Source organism: Salvelinus alpinus, chromosome 28 (assembly GCF_045679555.1).
Source record: "Salvelinus alpinus chromosome 28, SLU_Salpinus.1, whole genome shotgun sequence".
In the NCBI taxonomy this organism is placed as follows: domain Eukaryota; kingdom Metazoa; phylum Chordata; class Actinopteri; order Salmoniformes; family Salmonidae; genus Salvelinus; species Salvelinus alpinus.
The window spans coordinates 48151283-48167419 of NC_092113.1; the positions used below are offsets into that span (position 1 = coordinate 48151283).

General features: G+C 42.8%; 1 protein-coding gene across 2 annotated transcripts in view; it reads right to left on the reverse strand.

The window, feature by feature from the left end:
* The window catches only part of LOC139557961 (RNA-binding protein 10-like), a 111286-nt gene extending 96100 nt beyond the window's left edge, over nt 1–15186 (reverse strand). For both annotated transcript variants that reach the window (XM_071373340.1, XM_071373339.1), the window contains exon 1: nt 15042–15186. The gene's annotated coding sequence lies outside the window, so the exon portion shown is untranslated. The remainder of the gene's footprint in view (nt 1–15041) is intronic.
* Nucleotides 15187–16137: the final 951 nt, after the last annotated feature.

The following is a 16137-nucleotide window of genomic DNA, read 5'->3' on the forward strand; positions in this document are numbered from 1 at the left end:
TGTAGCTACAGTATAGGACAGACTGACAGACAGATCTAGTCTACTGTAGCTACAGTATTAGACAGGCTGACAGACAGATCTAGTCTACTGTAGCTACAGTATAGGACAGACAGACAGATCTAGTCTACTGTAGCTACAGTATAGGACAGACAGATCTAGTCTACTGTAGCTACAGTACAGGACAGACTGACAGACAGATCTAGTCTAATGTAGCTACAGTATTAGACAGGCTGACAGACAGATCTAGTCTACTGTAGCTACAGTATAGGACAGACTGACAGACAGATCTAGTCTACTGTAGCTACAGTATAGGACAGACAGACAGACAGATCTAGTCTACTGTAGCTACAGTATAGGACAGACTGACAGACAGATCTAGTCTACTGTAGCTACAGTACAGGACAGACTGACAGACAGATCTAGTCTACTGTAGCTACAGTATAGGACAGACAGATCTAGTCTACTGTAGCTACAGTATAGGACAGACTGACAGACAGATCTAGTCTACTGTAGCTACAGTATTAGACAGACTGACATACAGATCTAGTCTACTGTAGCTACAGTACAGGACAGACTGACAGACAGATCAGACTGACAGACAGAGCTAGTCTACTGTAGCTACAGTATAGGACAGACTGACACACAGATCTAGTCTACTGTAGCTACAGTACAGGACAGACTGACAGACAGATCTAGTCTACTGTAGCTACAGTACAGGACAGACTGACAGACAGATCTAGTCTACTGTAGCTACAGTATAGGACAGACTGACAGACAGATCTAGTCTACTGTAGCTACAGTATAGGACAGACTGACACACAGATCTAGTCTACTGTAGCTACAGTATTAGACAGACTGACAGACAGATCAGACTGACAGACAGATCTAGTCTACTGTAGCTACAGTACAGGACAGACTGACAGACAGATCTAGTCTACTGTAGCTACAGTACAGGACAGACTGACAGACAGATCTAGTCTACTGTAGCTACAGTACAGGACAGACTGACAGACAGATCTAGTCTACTGTAGCTACAGTATAGGACAGACTGACACACAGATCTAGTCTACTGTAGCTACAGTACAGGACAGACTGACAGACAGATCTAGTCTACTGTAGCTACAGTACAGGACAGACTGACAGACAGATCTAGTCTACTGTAGCTACAGTATAGGACAGACTGACAGACAGATCTAGTCTACTGTAGCTACAGTATAGGACAGACTGACACACAGATCTAGTCTACTGTAGCTACAGTATTAGACAGACTGACAGACAGATCAGACTGACAGACAGATCTAGTCTACTGTAGCTACAGTACAGGACAGACTGACAGACAGATCTAGTCTACTGTAGCTACAGTATAGGACAGACTGACAGACAGATCAGACTGACAGACAGATCTAGTCTACTGTAGCTACAGTATAGGACAGACTGACACACAGATCTAGTCTACTGTAGCTACAGTATTAGACAGACTGACAGACAGATCAGACTGACAGACAGATCTAGTCTACTGTAGCTACAGTACAGGACAGACTGACAGACAGATCTAGTCTACTGTAGCTACAGTACAGGACAGACTGACAGACAGATCTAGTCTACTGTAGCTACAGTACAGGACAGACTGACACACAGATCTAGTCTACTGTAGCTACAGTATAGGACAGACTGACAGACAGATCTAGTCTACTGTAGCTACAGTATAGGACAGACTGACAGACAGATCTAGTCTACTGTAGCTACAGTATAGGACAGACTGACACACAGATCTAGTCTACTGTAGCTACAGTATAGGACAGACTGACACACAGATCTAGTCTACTGTAGCTACAGTACAGGACAGACTGACAGACAGATCTAGTCTACTGTAGCTACAGTACAGGACAGACTGACAGACAGATCTAGTCTACTGTAGCTACAGTATAGGACAGACTGACACACAGATCTAGTCTACTGTAGCTACAGTATAGGACAGACTGACACACAGATCTAGTCTACTGTAGCTACAGTACAGGACAGACTGACAGACAGATCTAGTCTACTGTAGCTACAGTACAGGACAGACTGACAGACAGATCTAGTCTACTGTAGCTACAGTACAGGACAGACTGACAGACAGATCTAGTCTACTGTAGCTACAGTACAGGACAGACTGACACACAGATCTAGTCTACTGTAGCTACAGTATAGGACAGACTGACAGACAGATCTAGTCTACTGTAGCTACAGTATTAGACAGACTGACAGACAGATCAGACTGACAGACAGATCTAGTCTACTGTAGCTACAGTACAGGACAGGCTGACAGACAGATCTAGTCTACTGTAGCTACAGTATAGGACAGACTGACAGACAGATCTAGTCTACTGTAGCTACAGTATGGGACAGGCTGACAGACAGATCTAGTCTACTGTAGCTACAGTACAGGACAGACTGACAGACAGATCTAGTCTACTGTAGCTACAGTATAGGACAGACTGACAGACAGATCTAGTCTACTGTAGCTACAGTATTAGACAGACTGACAGACAGATCAGACTGACAGACAGATCTAGTCTACTGTAGCTACAGTACAGGACAGACTGACAGACAGATCTAGTCTACTGTAGCTACAGTATAGGACAGACTGACAGACAGATCTAGTCTACTGTAGCTACAGTATTAGACAGGCTGACAGACAGATCTAGTCTACTGTAGCTACAGTACAGGACAGACTGACAGACAGATCTAGTCTACTGTAGCTACAGTATGGGACAGGCTGACAGACAGATCTAGTCTACTGTAGCTACAGTATAGGACAGACTGACAGACAGATCTAGTCTACTGTAGCTACAGTATTAGACAGGCTGACAGACAGATCTAGTCTACTGTAGCTACAGTATAGGACAGACAGACAGATCTAGTCTACTGTAGCTACAGTATAGGACAGACAGATCTAGTCTACTGTAGCTACAGTACAGGACAGACTGACAGACAGATCTAGTCTACTGTAGCTACAGTACAGGACAGGCTGACAGACAGATCTAGTCTACTGTAGCTACAGTATAGGACAGACTGACAGACAGATCTAGTCTACTGTAGCTACAGTATTAGACAGGCTGACAGACAGATCTAGTCTACTGTAGCTACAGTATAGGACAGACTGACAGACAGATCTAGTCTACTGTAGCTACAGTACAGGACAGACTGACACACAGATCTAGTCTACTGTAGCTACAGTATAGGACAGACTGACAGACAGATCTAGTCTACTGTAGCTACAGTATTAGACAGACTGACAGACAGATCAGACTGACAGACAGATCTAGTCTACTGTAGCTACAGTACAGGACAGGCTGACAGACAGATCTAGTCTACTGTAGCTACAGTATAGGACAGACTGACAGACAGATCTAGTCTACTGTAGCTACAGTATGGGACAGGCTGACAGACAGATCTAGTCTACTGTAGCTACAGTACAGGACAGACTGACAGACAGATCTAGTCTACTGTAGCTACAGTATAGGACAGACTGACAGACAGATCTAGTCTACTGTAGCTACAGTATTAGACAGACTGACAGACAGATCCGACTGACAGACAGATCTAGTCTACTGTAGCTACAGTACAGGACAGACTGACAGACAGATCTAGTCTACTGTAGCTACAGTATAGGACAGACTGACAGACAGATCTAGTCTACTGTAGCTACAGTATTAGACAGGCTGACAGACAGATCTAGTCTACTGTAGCTACAGTACAGGACAGACTGACAGACAGATCTAGTCTACTGTAGCTACAGTATGGGACAGGCTGACAGACAGATCTAGTCTACTGTAGCTACAGTATAGGACAGACTGACAGACAGATCTAGTCTACTGTAGCTACAGTATTAGACAGGCTGACAGACAGATCTAGTCTACTGTAGCTACAGTATAGGACAGACAGACAGATCTAGTCTACTGTAGCCACAGTATAGGACAGACAGATCTAGTCTACTGTAGCTACAGTACAGGACAGACTGACAGACAGATCTAGTCTACTGTAGCTACAGTATTAGACAGGCTGACAGACAGATCTAGTCTACTGTAGCTACAGTATAGGACAGACTGACAGACAGATCTAGTCTACTGTAGCTACAGTATAGGACAGACAGACAGACAGATCTAGTCTACTGTAGCTACAGTATAGGACAGACTGACAGACAGATCTAGTCTACTGTAGCTACAGTACAGGACAGACTGACAGACAGATCTAGTCTACTGTAGCTACAGTATAGGACAGACAGATCTAGTCTACTGTAGCTACAGTATAGGACAGACTGACAGACAGATCTAGTCTACTGTAGCTACAGTATTAGACAGACTGACATACAGATCTAGTCTACTGTAGCTACAGTACAGGACAGACTGACAGACAGATCTAGTCTACTGTAGCTACAGTATTAGACAGACTGACAGACAGATCTAGTCTACTGTAGCTACAGTACAGGACAGACTGACAGACAGATCTAGTCTACTGTAGCTACAGTATAGGACAGACTGACAGACAGATCTAGTCTACTGTAGCTACAGTATAGGACAGACTGACAGACAGATCTAGTCTACTGTAGCTACAGTACAGGACAGACTGACAGACAGATCTAGTCTACTGTAGCTACAGTATAGGACAGACTGACAGACAGATCTAGTCTACTGTAGCTACAGTATTAGACACTGACAGACAGATCAGACTGACAGACATATCAAATCTACTGTAGCTACAGTACAGGACAGGCTGACAGACAGATCTAGTCTACTGTAGCTACAGTATAGGACAGACTGACAGACAGATCTAGTCTACTGTAGCTACAGTATTAGACAGACTGACAGACATATCTAGTCTACTGTAGCTACAGTATGGGACAGGCTGACAGACAGATCTAGTCTACTGTAGCTACAGTATAGGACAGACTGACAGACAGATCTAGTCTACTGTAGCTACAGTATAGGACAGACAGACAGATCTAGTCTACTGTAGCTACAGTATAGGACAGACAGATCTAGTCTACTGTAGCTACAGTACAGGACAGACTGACAGACAGATCTAGTCTACTGTAGCTACAGTATAGGACAGACTGACAGACAGATCTAGTCTACTGTAGCTACAGTATTAGACAGGCTGACAGACAGATCTAGTCTACTGTAGCTACAGTATAGGACAGACTGACAGACAGATCTAGTCTACTGTAGCTACAGTATAGGACAGACAGACAGACAGATCTAGTCTACTGTAGCTACAGTATAGGACAGACTGACAGACAGATCTAGTCTACTGTAGCTACAGTACAGGACAGACTGACAGACAGATCTAGTCTACTGTAGCTACAGTATTAGACAGACTGACATACAGATCTAGTCTACTGTAGCTACAGTACAGGACAGACTGACAGACAGATCTAGTCTACTGTAGCTACAGTATTAGACAGACTGACAGACAGATCTAGTCTACTGTAGCTACAGTATTAGACAGACTGACAGACAGATCTAGTCTACTGTAGCTACAGTACAGGACAGGCTGACAGACAGATCTAGTCTACTGTAGCTACAGTATAGGACAGACAGATCTAGTCTACTGTAGCTACAGTATAGGACAGACTGACAGACAGATCTAGTCTACTGTAGCTACAGTACAGGACAGGCTGACAGACAGATCTAGTCTACTGTAGCTACAGTACAGGACAGACTGACAGACAGATCTAGTCTACTGTAGCTACAGTACAGGACAGACTGACAGACAGATCTAGTCTACTGTAGCTACAGTATAGGACAGACTGACAGACAGATCTAGTCTACTGTAGCTACAGTATTAGACAGGCTGACAGACAGATCTAGTCTACTGTAGCTACAGTACAGGACAGGCTGACAGACAGATCTAGTCTACTGTAGCTACAGTATAGGACAGACTGACAGACAGATCTAGTCTACTGTAGCTACAGTATTAAACAGCCATGACTAGCAGAGAGGCTGTTGCCTACATACAGACTTGAAATCATTGGCCACTTTAATAAATGATTCACTAGTCACTTTATTAAATAATGTTTACATATCTGGCAGTACTCATCTCATATGTACATACTGTACTCTATGCCATCTATTGCATCTTGCCTATGCCGCTCTGTCATTGCTCATCCATATATTTACATGTATGTACTCTAGAGACACAAGCATTCCGCTACACTCGCATTAACATCTGCTAACCATGTGTATGTGACCAATAACATTTGATTTGATTTAAGGGAATTGCTGTTACAAGAAAATGTTAAGAGTATGTAACATCTAGCACTTTGAATCAGGTGATTCAATCCCTGGTCCTATCACACTTAGAGTACTGTCCAGTTATGTGGTCAATCCCTGGTCCTATCACACTTAGAGTACTGTCCAGTTATGTGGTCAATCCCTGGTCCTATCACACTTAGAGTACTGTCCAGTTATATGGTCAATCCCTGGTCCTATCACACTTAGAGTACTGTCCAGTTATGTGGTCAATCCCTGGTCCTATCACACTTAGAGTACTGTCCAGTTATGTGGTCAATCCCTGGTCCTATCACACTTAGAGTACTGTCCAGTTATGTGGTCAATCCCTGGTCCTATCACACTTAGAGTACTGTCCAGTTATGTGGTCAATCCCTGGTCCTATCACACTTAGAGTACTGTCCAGTTATGTGGTCAATCCCTGGTCCTATCACACTTAGAGTACTGTCCAGTTATGTGGTCAATCATTGGTCCTATCACACTTAGAGTACTGTCCAGTTATATGGTCAATCCATGGTCCTATCACACTTAGAGTACTGTCCAGTTATATGGTCAATCCCTGGTCCTATCACACTTAGAGTACTGTCCAGTTATGTGGTCAATCCCTGGTCCTATCACACTTAGAGTACTGTCCAGTTATGTGGTCAATCCCTGGTCCTATCACACTTAGAGTTCTGTCCAGTTATATGGTCAATCCCTGGTCCTATCACACTTAGAGTACTGTCCGGTTATGTGGTCAATCATTGGTCCTATCACACTTAGAGTACTGTCCAGTTATATGGTCAATCCCTGGTCCTATCACACTTAGAGTACTGTCCGGTTATGTGGTCAATCCCTGGTCCTATCACACTTAGAGTACTGTCCAGTTATATGGTCAATCCCTGGTCCTATCACACTTAGAGTACTGTCCAGTTATATGGTCAATCCCTGGTCCTATCACACTTAGAGTACTGTCCAGTTATGTGGTCAATCCCTGGTCCTATCACACTTAGAGTACTGTCCAGTTATGTGGTCAATCCCTGGTCCTATCACACTTAGAGTACTGTCCAGTTATATGGTCAATCCCTGGTCCTATCACACTTAGAGTACTGTCCAGTTATATGGTCAATCCCTGGTCCTATCACACTTAGAGTTCTGTCCAGTTATATGGTCAATCCCTGGTCCTATCACACTTAGAGTACTGTCCAGTTATGTGGTCAATCCCTGGTCCTATCACACTTAGAGTACTGTCCAGTTATGTGGTCAATCCCTGGTCCTATCACACTTAGAGTACTGTCCGGTTATATGGTCAATCATTGGTCCTATCACACTTAGAGTACTGTCCAGTTATATGGTCAATCCCTGGTCCTATCACACTTAGAGTACTGTCCGGTTATGTGGTCAATCCCTGGTCCTATCACACTTAGAGTACTGTCCGGTTATATGGTCAATCATTGGTCCTATCACACTTAGAGTACTGTCCAGTTATATGGTCAATCCCTGGTCCTATCACACTTAGAGTACTGTCCAGTTATGTGGTCAATCCCTGGTCCTATCACACTTAGAGTACTGTCCGGTTATATGGTCAATCATTGGTCCTATCACACTTAGAGTACTGTCCGGTTATATGGTCAATCCCTGGTCCTATCACACTTAGAGTACTGTCCAGTTATATGGTCAATCCCTGGTCCTATCACACTTAGAGTACTGTCCAGTTATATGGTCAATCCCTGGTCCTATCACACTTAGAGTACTGTCCAGTTATGTGGTCAATCCCTGGTCCTATCACACTTAGAGTACTGTCCAGTTATATGGTCAATCCCTGGTCCTATCACACTTAGAGTACTGTCCAGTTATATGGTCAATCCCTGGTCCTATCACACTTAGAGTACTGTCCAGTTATATGGTCAATTCCTGGGCTGCCAGTTTATCTTTTCATTGCTCTAAACAGGGTTGGTAGATTATCTTTTCATTGCTCTAAACAGGGTTGGTAGATTATCTCTTCATTGCTCTAAACAGGGTTGGTAGATTATCTCGTCATTGCTCTAAACAGGGTTGGTAGATTATCTCTTCATTGCTCTAAACAGGGTTGGTAGATTATCTCTTCATTGCTCTAAACAGGGTTGGTAGATTATCTCTTCATTGCTCTAAACAGGGTTGGTAGATTATCTCTTCATTGCTCTAAACAGGGTTGGTAGATTATCTTTTCATTGCTCTAAACAGGGCTGCCAGATTATCTCTTCATTGCTCTAAACAGGGTTGGTAGATTATCTCTTCATTGCTCTAAACAGGGTTGGTAGATTATCTCTTCATTGCTCTAAACAGGGTTGGTAGATTATCTCTTCATTGCTCTAAACAGGGTTGGTAGATTATCTCTTCATTGCTCTAAACAGGGTTGGTAGATTATCTCTTCATTGCTCTAAACAGGGTTGGTAGATTATCTCTTCATTGCTCTAAACAGGGCTGGTAGATTATCTTTTCATTGCTCTAAACAGGGCTGCCAGATTATCTCTTCATTGCTCTAAACAGGGTTGGTAGATTATCTCTTCATTGCTCTAAACAGGGTTGGTAGATTATCTCTTCATTGCTCTAAACAGGGTTGGTAGATTATCTCTTCATTGCTCTAAACAGGGTTGGTAGATTATCTCTTCATTGCTCTAAACAGGGTTGGTAGATTATCTCTTCATTGCTCTAAACAGGGTTGGTAGATTATCTCTTCATTGCTCTAAACAGGGTTGGTAGATTATCTCTTCATTGCTCTATCTGTATGAATATTATCCAAATGCATCAGAATCTCTCATTGCGTCACGTTGAAAACAAATTACTATCTAGTCTTATGATGTTCTTTAGGAATGTTTTTTTTTTTTTTTTTTAAGTGTTTTTCAGGCCAGTTAGTACATTTTGGGTATTTTATTAGGATCTCCATTAGCTGTTGCAAAAGCAGCAGCTACTCTTCCTGGGGTCCACACAAAACATGAAACATAATACAGAATGACATAATACAGAACATCATTAGACAAGAACAGCTCAAGGACATGCAATAATGGCTCTATATAATACTGTATGATTTCTTGAATTTGTTCTGGATTTGGGGACCGTGAAAAGACCCCTGGTGGCATGTCTGGTGGGGTAAGTGTGTGTGTCAGAGCTCTGTGTAAGTTGACTATGCAAACAATTTTCAACACATTAATGTTTCTTATAAAAAGAAGAAGTGATGCAGTCAGTCTCTCCTCAACTCTGAGCCAAGAGAGACTGGCATGCATAGTATTTATATCAGCCCTCTGATTACAATGAAGAGCAAGAGGTGCCTCTGTTCTGGGCCAGCTGCAGCTTTACTAGGTCTTTCCTTGACGCACTGGACCACACGACTGGACAATAATCAAGATTAGATTAAACTAGAGCCTGCAGAACTTGCTTTGTGGAGTGGGGTGTCAAGAGCATCTCTTTATTACGGACAGACCTCTCCACAGCTTTACAACCATTGAATCTATATGTTTTGACCATGACAGTTTACAATCTAAGGTAACGCCAAGTGATTTCGTCTCCTCAACTTGTTCAACAGCCACACCATTCATTACCAGATTCAGCTGAGGTCTAGAACTTAAGGAATGATTTGTACCAAATACAATGCTCTTAGTTTTAGAGATGTTCAGGACCAGTTTATTACTGGCCACCCATTCCAAAACAGACTGCAACTCTTTGTTAAAGGTTTCAGTGACTTCATTAGCTGTGGTTGCTGATGGGTAAATGGTTGAATCATCAGCATACATGGACACACATGCTTTGTTTAATGCCAGAGGCAGGTCATTGGTAAAGAAAAAGTACATACTAACAACACGCATAACCACCAAACCAGACAGGCAAAATCAGGGCAGCTAAGACCACCCAAGGACAAATCACCTTAAATCTACAGTTTTAATTAGAGCCATAGCTGAATGGAACTCTTTACCAATCCATATTTCTCAGGCAAAAAGTAAATCCACCTTCAAGAAAATAAATAAAAAACATCTAATGCGAAATATAAAGCAACTGAATGTTAAGTGTTTCCTGTCAGGTCTTTTAATTGTCTGTATTGTCTAGTTGTTGAATGTTTGTGAAGTCTTGATGTGTGGTTGTTTTGTAATGTCGTGTTAATTGGTGTTGGACCTCAGGAAGATTAGCTAGCGTTACGGCGTTAGCTAATTGGGATCCTAATCAAAATTACACCGGTAGATAGTGTCCTTCGCTCCCACCTGCCAAACACCTGCCGTCGTTAATAACTAGGGATGCACGATATATCGGTGAACATATCGGAATCAGCCGATATTAGCTAGAAATGCCAACATCGGTCCGATGTCTAGTTTAACGCCGATGTGCAAAACCGATGTCAAATCTGACGTGCATACCTATATAACGTAGGTCCATGACGTAATGACGCCACGTAAACTGTTGCGCTACACGTGCAACACAGGATTTCTAACCTTGCCCACAATGTCTGCTGTGTGGATCGAGCAGTCGACAAGTCGAGCAGTCATTTGAAAGAGTAAGAACATTTCAGAGGAGACAACTCAAAGGCGAAATACATTAAAGCCAAGATAATGGAATTCATTGCCCTTGACAATCAACCGTTCTGTAGTGGGTGATGTTAGCTTTCGCTGACTGGTCGAGCACAGGTACACACTACCAAGTGCACTATTGTTCAGATCATTACATGAATATTGTTTGACTGCACCAGACAGCATATTTCATGAATTTTGTTCCTTAAACTGCATATATTCAAGTGAGAAAGGGACAGACCTTTCTATGGTATATTTACAGTATTTTTATGTCCAAATATGAATCAGCAGCTGGAATCTGAGAGATACTTAGTCAGTCAGTCAGTGTGTGTGTGTGTGTAATTACTTGTCTGTCGCTCCTCCTAACTCCTTGGGAGGGAGGGTGAACCATCAGTTTGTCATACCTCAGATATACTATGTCACCTCGTTCTCTCGCAGTCTTCATGGCTGGTATTAGTTCCTTTCCTCTTTGACGGACTGAGAAATCTGAGAAATCCTCATTGATGAAGGACCCTTTAAGGCGTTTCGGCTTTTTCAAGGATTGCAAGCTTATCCTTGAACCTGAGGAATTTCACTACAGTTGGCCTGTGTCGGGCTCCATTGGCACCACCATTGGCACCACCAGTGCCCCCTGGTTTCCCAGACCGGAGAGCACGTTCCAGCTCAACCTGTTGATCCAATTGTAGCTCCTCAAAAAACAGCTTTCGAAACTTTGTCCTCTGATTCAGCCCATGTCTCACTTCGGGTTTCCTGGATACCATCTACAGTGGGGAGAACAAGTATTTGATACACTGCCGATTTTGCAGGTTTTCCTACTTACAAAGCATGTAGAGGTCTGTAATTTTTATCATAGGTACACTTCAACTGTGAGAGACGGAATCTAAAACAAAAATCCAGAAAATCACATTGTATGATTTTTAAATAATTAATTTGCATTTTATTGCATGACATAAGTATTTGATCACCTACCAACCAGTAAGAATTCCGGCTCTCACAGACCTGTTCGTTTTTCTTTAAGAAGCCCTCCTGTTCTCCACTCATTACCTGTATTAACTGCACCTGTTTGAACTCGTTACCTGTATAAAAGACACCTGTCCACACACTCAATCAAACAGATTCCAACCTCTCCACAATGGCCAAGACCAGAGAGCTGTGTAAGGACATCAGGGATAAAATTGTAGACCTGCACAAGGCTGGGATGGGCTACAGGACAATAGGCAAGCAGCTTGGTGAGAAGGAAACAACTGTTGGCGCAATTATTAGAAAAAGGAAGAAGTTCAAGATGACGGTCAATCACCCTCGGTCTGGGGCTCCATGCAAGATTTCACCTCGTGGGGCATCAATGATCATGAGGAAGGTGAGGGATCAGCCCAGAACTACACGCCAGGACCTGGTCAATGACCTGAAGAGAGCTGGGACCACAGTCTCAAAGAAAACCATTAGTAACACACTACGCCGTCATGGATTAAAATCCTGCAGCGCACGCAAGGTCCCCCTGCTTAAGCCAGTGCATGTCCAGGCCCGTCTGAAGTTTGCCAATGACCATCTGGATGATCCAGAGGAGGAATGGGAGAAGGTCATGTGGTCTGATGAGACAAAAATAGAGCTTTTTGGTCTAACTCCACTCGCCGTGTTTGGAGGAAGAAGAAGTATGAGTACAACCCCAAGAACACCATCCCAACCGTGAAGCATGGAGGTGGAAACATCATTCTTTGGGGATGCTTTTCTGCAAAGGGGACAGGACGACTGCACCGTATTGAGGGGAGGATGGATGGGGCCATGTATCGCGAGATCTTGGCCAACAACCTCCTTCCCTCAGTAAGAGCATTGAAGATGGGTCGTGGCTGGGTCTTCCAGCATGACAACGACACGAAGCACACAGCCATGGCAACTAAGGAGTGGCTCCGTAAGAAGCATCTCAAGGTCCTGGAGTGGCCTAGCCAGTCTCCAGACCTGAACCCAATAGAAAATCTTTGGAGGGAGCTGAAAGTCCGTATTGCCCAGCGACAGCCCCGAAACCTGAAGGATCTGGAGAAGATCTGTAGGGAGGAGTGGGCCAAAATCCCTGCTGCAGTGTGTGCAAACCTAGTCAAGAACTACAGGAAACGTATGATCTCTGTAATTGCAAACAAAGGTTTCTGTACCAAATATTAAGTTCTGCTTTTCTGATGTATCAAATACTTATGTCATGCAATAAAATGCAAATTAATTACTTAAAAATCATACAATGTGATTTTCTGGATTTTTGTTTTAGATTCCGTCTCTCATAGTTGAAGTGTACCTATGATACAAATTACAGACCTCTACATGCTTTGTAAGTAGGAAAACCTGCAAAATCGGCAGTGTATCAAATACTTGTTCTCCCCACTGTATTACCAGATGATTTTTCCTCGATTCTCCATCCAGGTAATCTGCCTTCCCAGACATGTTCTGGAGGTCCTCCCTGATTGTGGTGATTTCATTCAGCCTTCCCAGACATGTTCTGGAGGGCCTCCCTGACTGGTGATTTCATTCTGCCTTCCCAGACATGTTCTGGAGGCCCTCCCTGACTGGTGATTTCATTCTGCCTTCCCAGACATGTTCTGGAGGCCCTCCCTGACTGGTGATTTCATTCTGCCTTCCCAGACATGTTCTGGAGGCCCTCCCTAACTGTGGTGATTTCATTCCGCATAGAGGAACAGTTTCTGGGAAGTGTATCCTGTGCGGTCTTCAATACATCCACATCCTTCTGTGTGAACTGAAGGCTTGTTTTAATGTCTTGTACATCTGTAGTCAGGTCGTCCAGCCGTTTGTTGGTCGACTCCGTGATCATTTTGTATGAAGCTTTTAAAGTTATTTTGCTGCTAAAGTATCATTTCCTTAAAGAAAACGTTCTGCTTCTCCAAGAGTTCACGTACCTGCTCAGCAGAGATGCGATTCTCGTCTTTTTCAGGAGGCATGATAGTACTAATAGTAGGAAGAACCCTCTATTCACTCCGTGAAATGAGAGACGCCGGCAGTAGAAAACTCTGGAAATGGCTAGTCCTAAAACCGAGACAAATAGAAGTGCGGCCCTAGCCACAAGGGCAAACCGCTTAGCGTGCTTGGTATCCAGCAGTAGTAGCCCAGGTTGCCTAGCTTCATAGCTAGCAGCTAGGCTAGCTGCTTCACCAATGTATTACCACCTTGTTTGAGCACGGATCCCGGGACATATATCAGCGGTCCCAGCGTTAACGCTAACTGCGTCCCACGATCTAGATATGAATAGGAAAACTATTGTAAACTTTTATTAGCTAACTAGGTAGTTTGTTGTTAATGTAAAACAAACCGAATCTCCAGTCTTGTACTGCGCGTGTTGATGATACGTATGGTATGCACTCCCGCTAGCTAGCAAGTAGGAATCCGGTAGCCAGGGACAAAAGAACTCAGATAATACTTTTATTTCTCTATTGACCCAGAGTCAAAAGTGTCACAAACTTTAAAATGTCATGCTTGTGGGGGGGCGTTCATGCAGGAACCAATGAGGTTGCTGTGATGGGGGGGGGCGTTCATGCAGGAACCAATGAGGTTGCTAGGGGGGGGGGGGGGGGCAGATGCAGGAACGCCCTGAATTGCAAGCTGCAGTTGCACACCATTGACAAAAGGGAGGCGCTTCGTTCAGCAGCACTTTGAAGGTTTGACATTAGAGATTCGCATTTATGTTCATGGATTTAAGAACAAAAAATACAGATCTCTAATGTAAAGCCTACAAAGTTGCCTAACATTATGTCAGATCGTGACATGTGAGGTCAAATAACATTTTTTTACCTGACCAAATTATTATATGGCCTGTAAAAAAAAATGAGCAAACGGGTCTTTCTGTTTTGTCTGTCATAATATTTGACAGCTCCACTGAGCCTGGCAGTGAATCGGCCACCCGGCACCGATGTAAATAAAGAACGTCATTGTACCCACTGACCCTCAATGACCGACAGTCGGGACACACGAAACCATCACAGACTGATCGGGACACCGCAAACTGCCTGCATGCACTGATGCACTGAATAATAATTTGTAATTGCAAATAAATATCCGGGATTTTCTTGCAAACATAACACAGAGAATATACCAGAACGAGTAATGTTTAGTTATTGCCAGCTGATAGTGATGTTGGTGAAGGTGGTTAGCCAATGTAAACAGGATTAGCTTTAGGACCAGTCTCAATGAACAGTTTAGACAGCATATCGACGATGCAATAAAACGCTCGTTATAGTGCAAATCATAAATATCTTACCTTCCTCACGTTCAAGTTAAGTTTCTGGTGTAATGATATCCGTCTACATGTGTTTCCTAGCTACTGAAGTGAAGGAGGGTGTGTTAGTTCGCCTTCAAAAATTATATTTGCAAAATGGCTTCATTTTGTGTACTTGGGCGGTGCTTGATAGTTGTTTCGACTATATGATTGGTGTATACAACGCACACGTACTTTCTCCGGGAATGTGATTGGACGACAGTGAATCATTAAAGTTAATTTACGCAGGACAGGACAGGAGATCCATACGAATGGGCTTTTAAAAAAGTATTGAAAAACTGTTATGTTATTCTTCTTTCTCTGTCGGTACTACAACACGTTACTATTACTGTTATGTTGGGTACTATAACACGTTACTATTACACTGTTATGTTGGGTACTACAACACGTTACTATTACACTGTTATGTTGGGTACTACAACACGTTACTATTACTGTTATGTTGGGTACTACAACACGTTACTATTACTGTTATGTTGGGTACTACAACACGTTACTATTACTGTTATGTTGGGTACTACAACACGTTACTATTACTGTTATGTTGGGTACTACAACACGTTACTATTACTGTTATGTTGGGTACTACAACACGTTACTATTACTGTTATGTTGGGTACTACAACACGTTACTATTACTGTTATGTTGGGTACTACAACACGTTACTATTACACTGTTATGTTGGGTACTACAACACGTTACTATTACACTGTTATGTTGGGTACTACAACACGTTACTATTACACTGTTATGCTGGGTACTACAACACGTTACTATTACACTGTTATGTTGGGTACTACAACACGTTACTATTACTGTTATGTTGGGTACTAGAACACATTACTATTACACTGTTATGATGGGTACTACAACACGTTACTATTACACTGTTATGTTGGGTACTACAACACGTTACTATTACACTGTTATGTTGGGTACTACAACACGTTACTATTACACTGTTATGTTGGGTACTACAACACGTTACTATTACACTGTTATGTTGGGTACTACAACACGTTACTATTACACTGTTATGTTGGGTACTACAACACGTTACTATTACACTTATGTTGG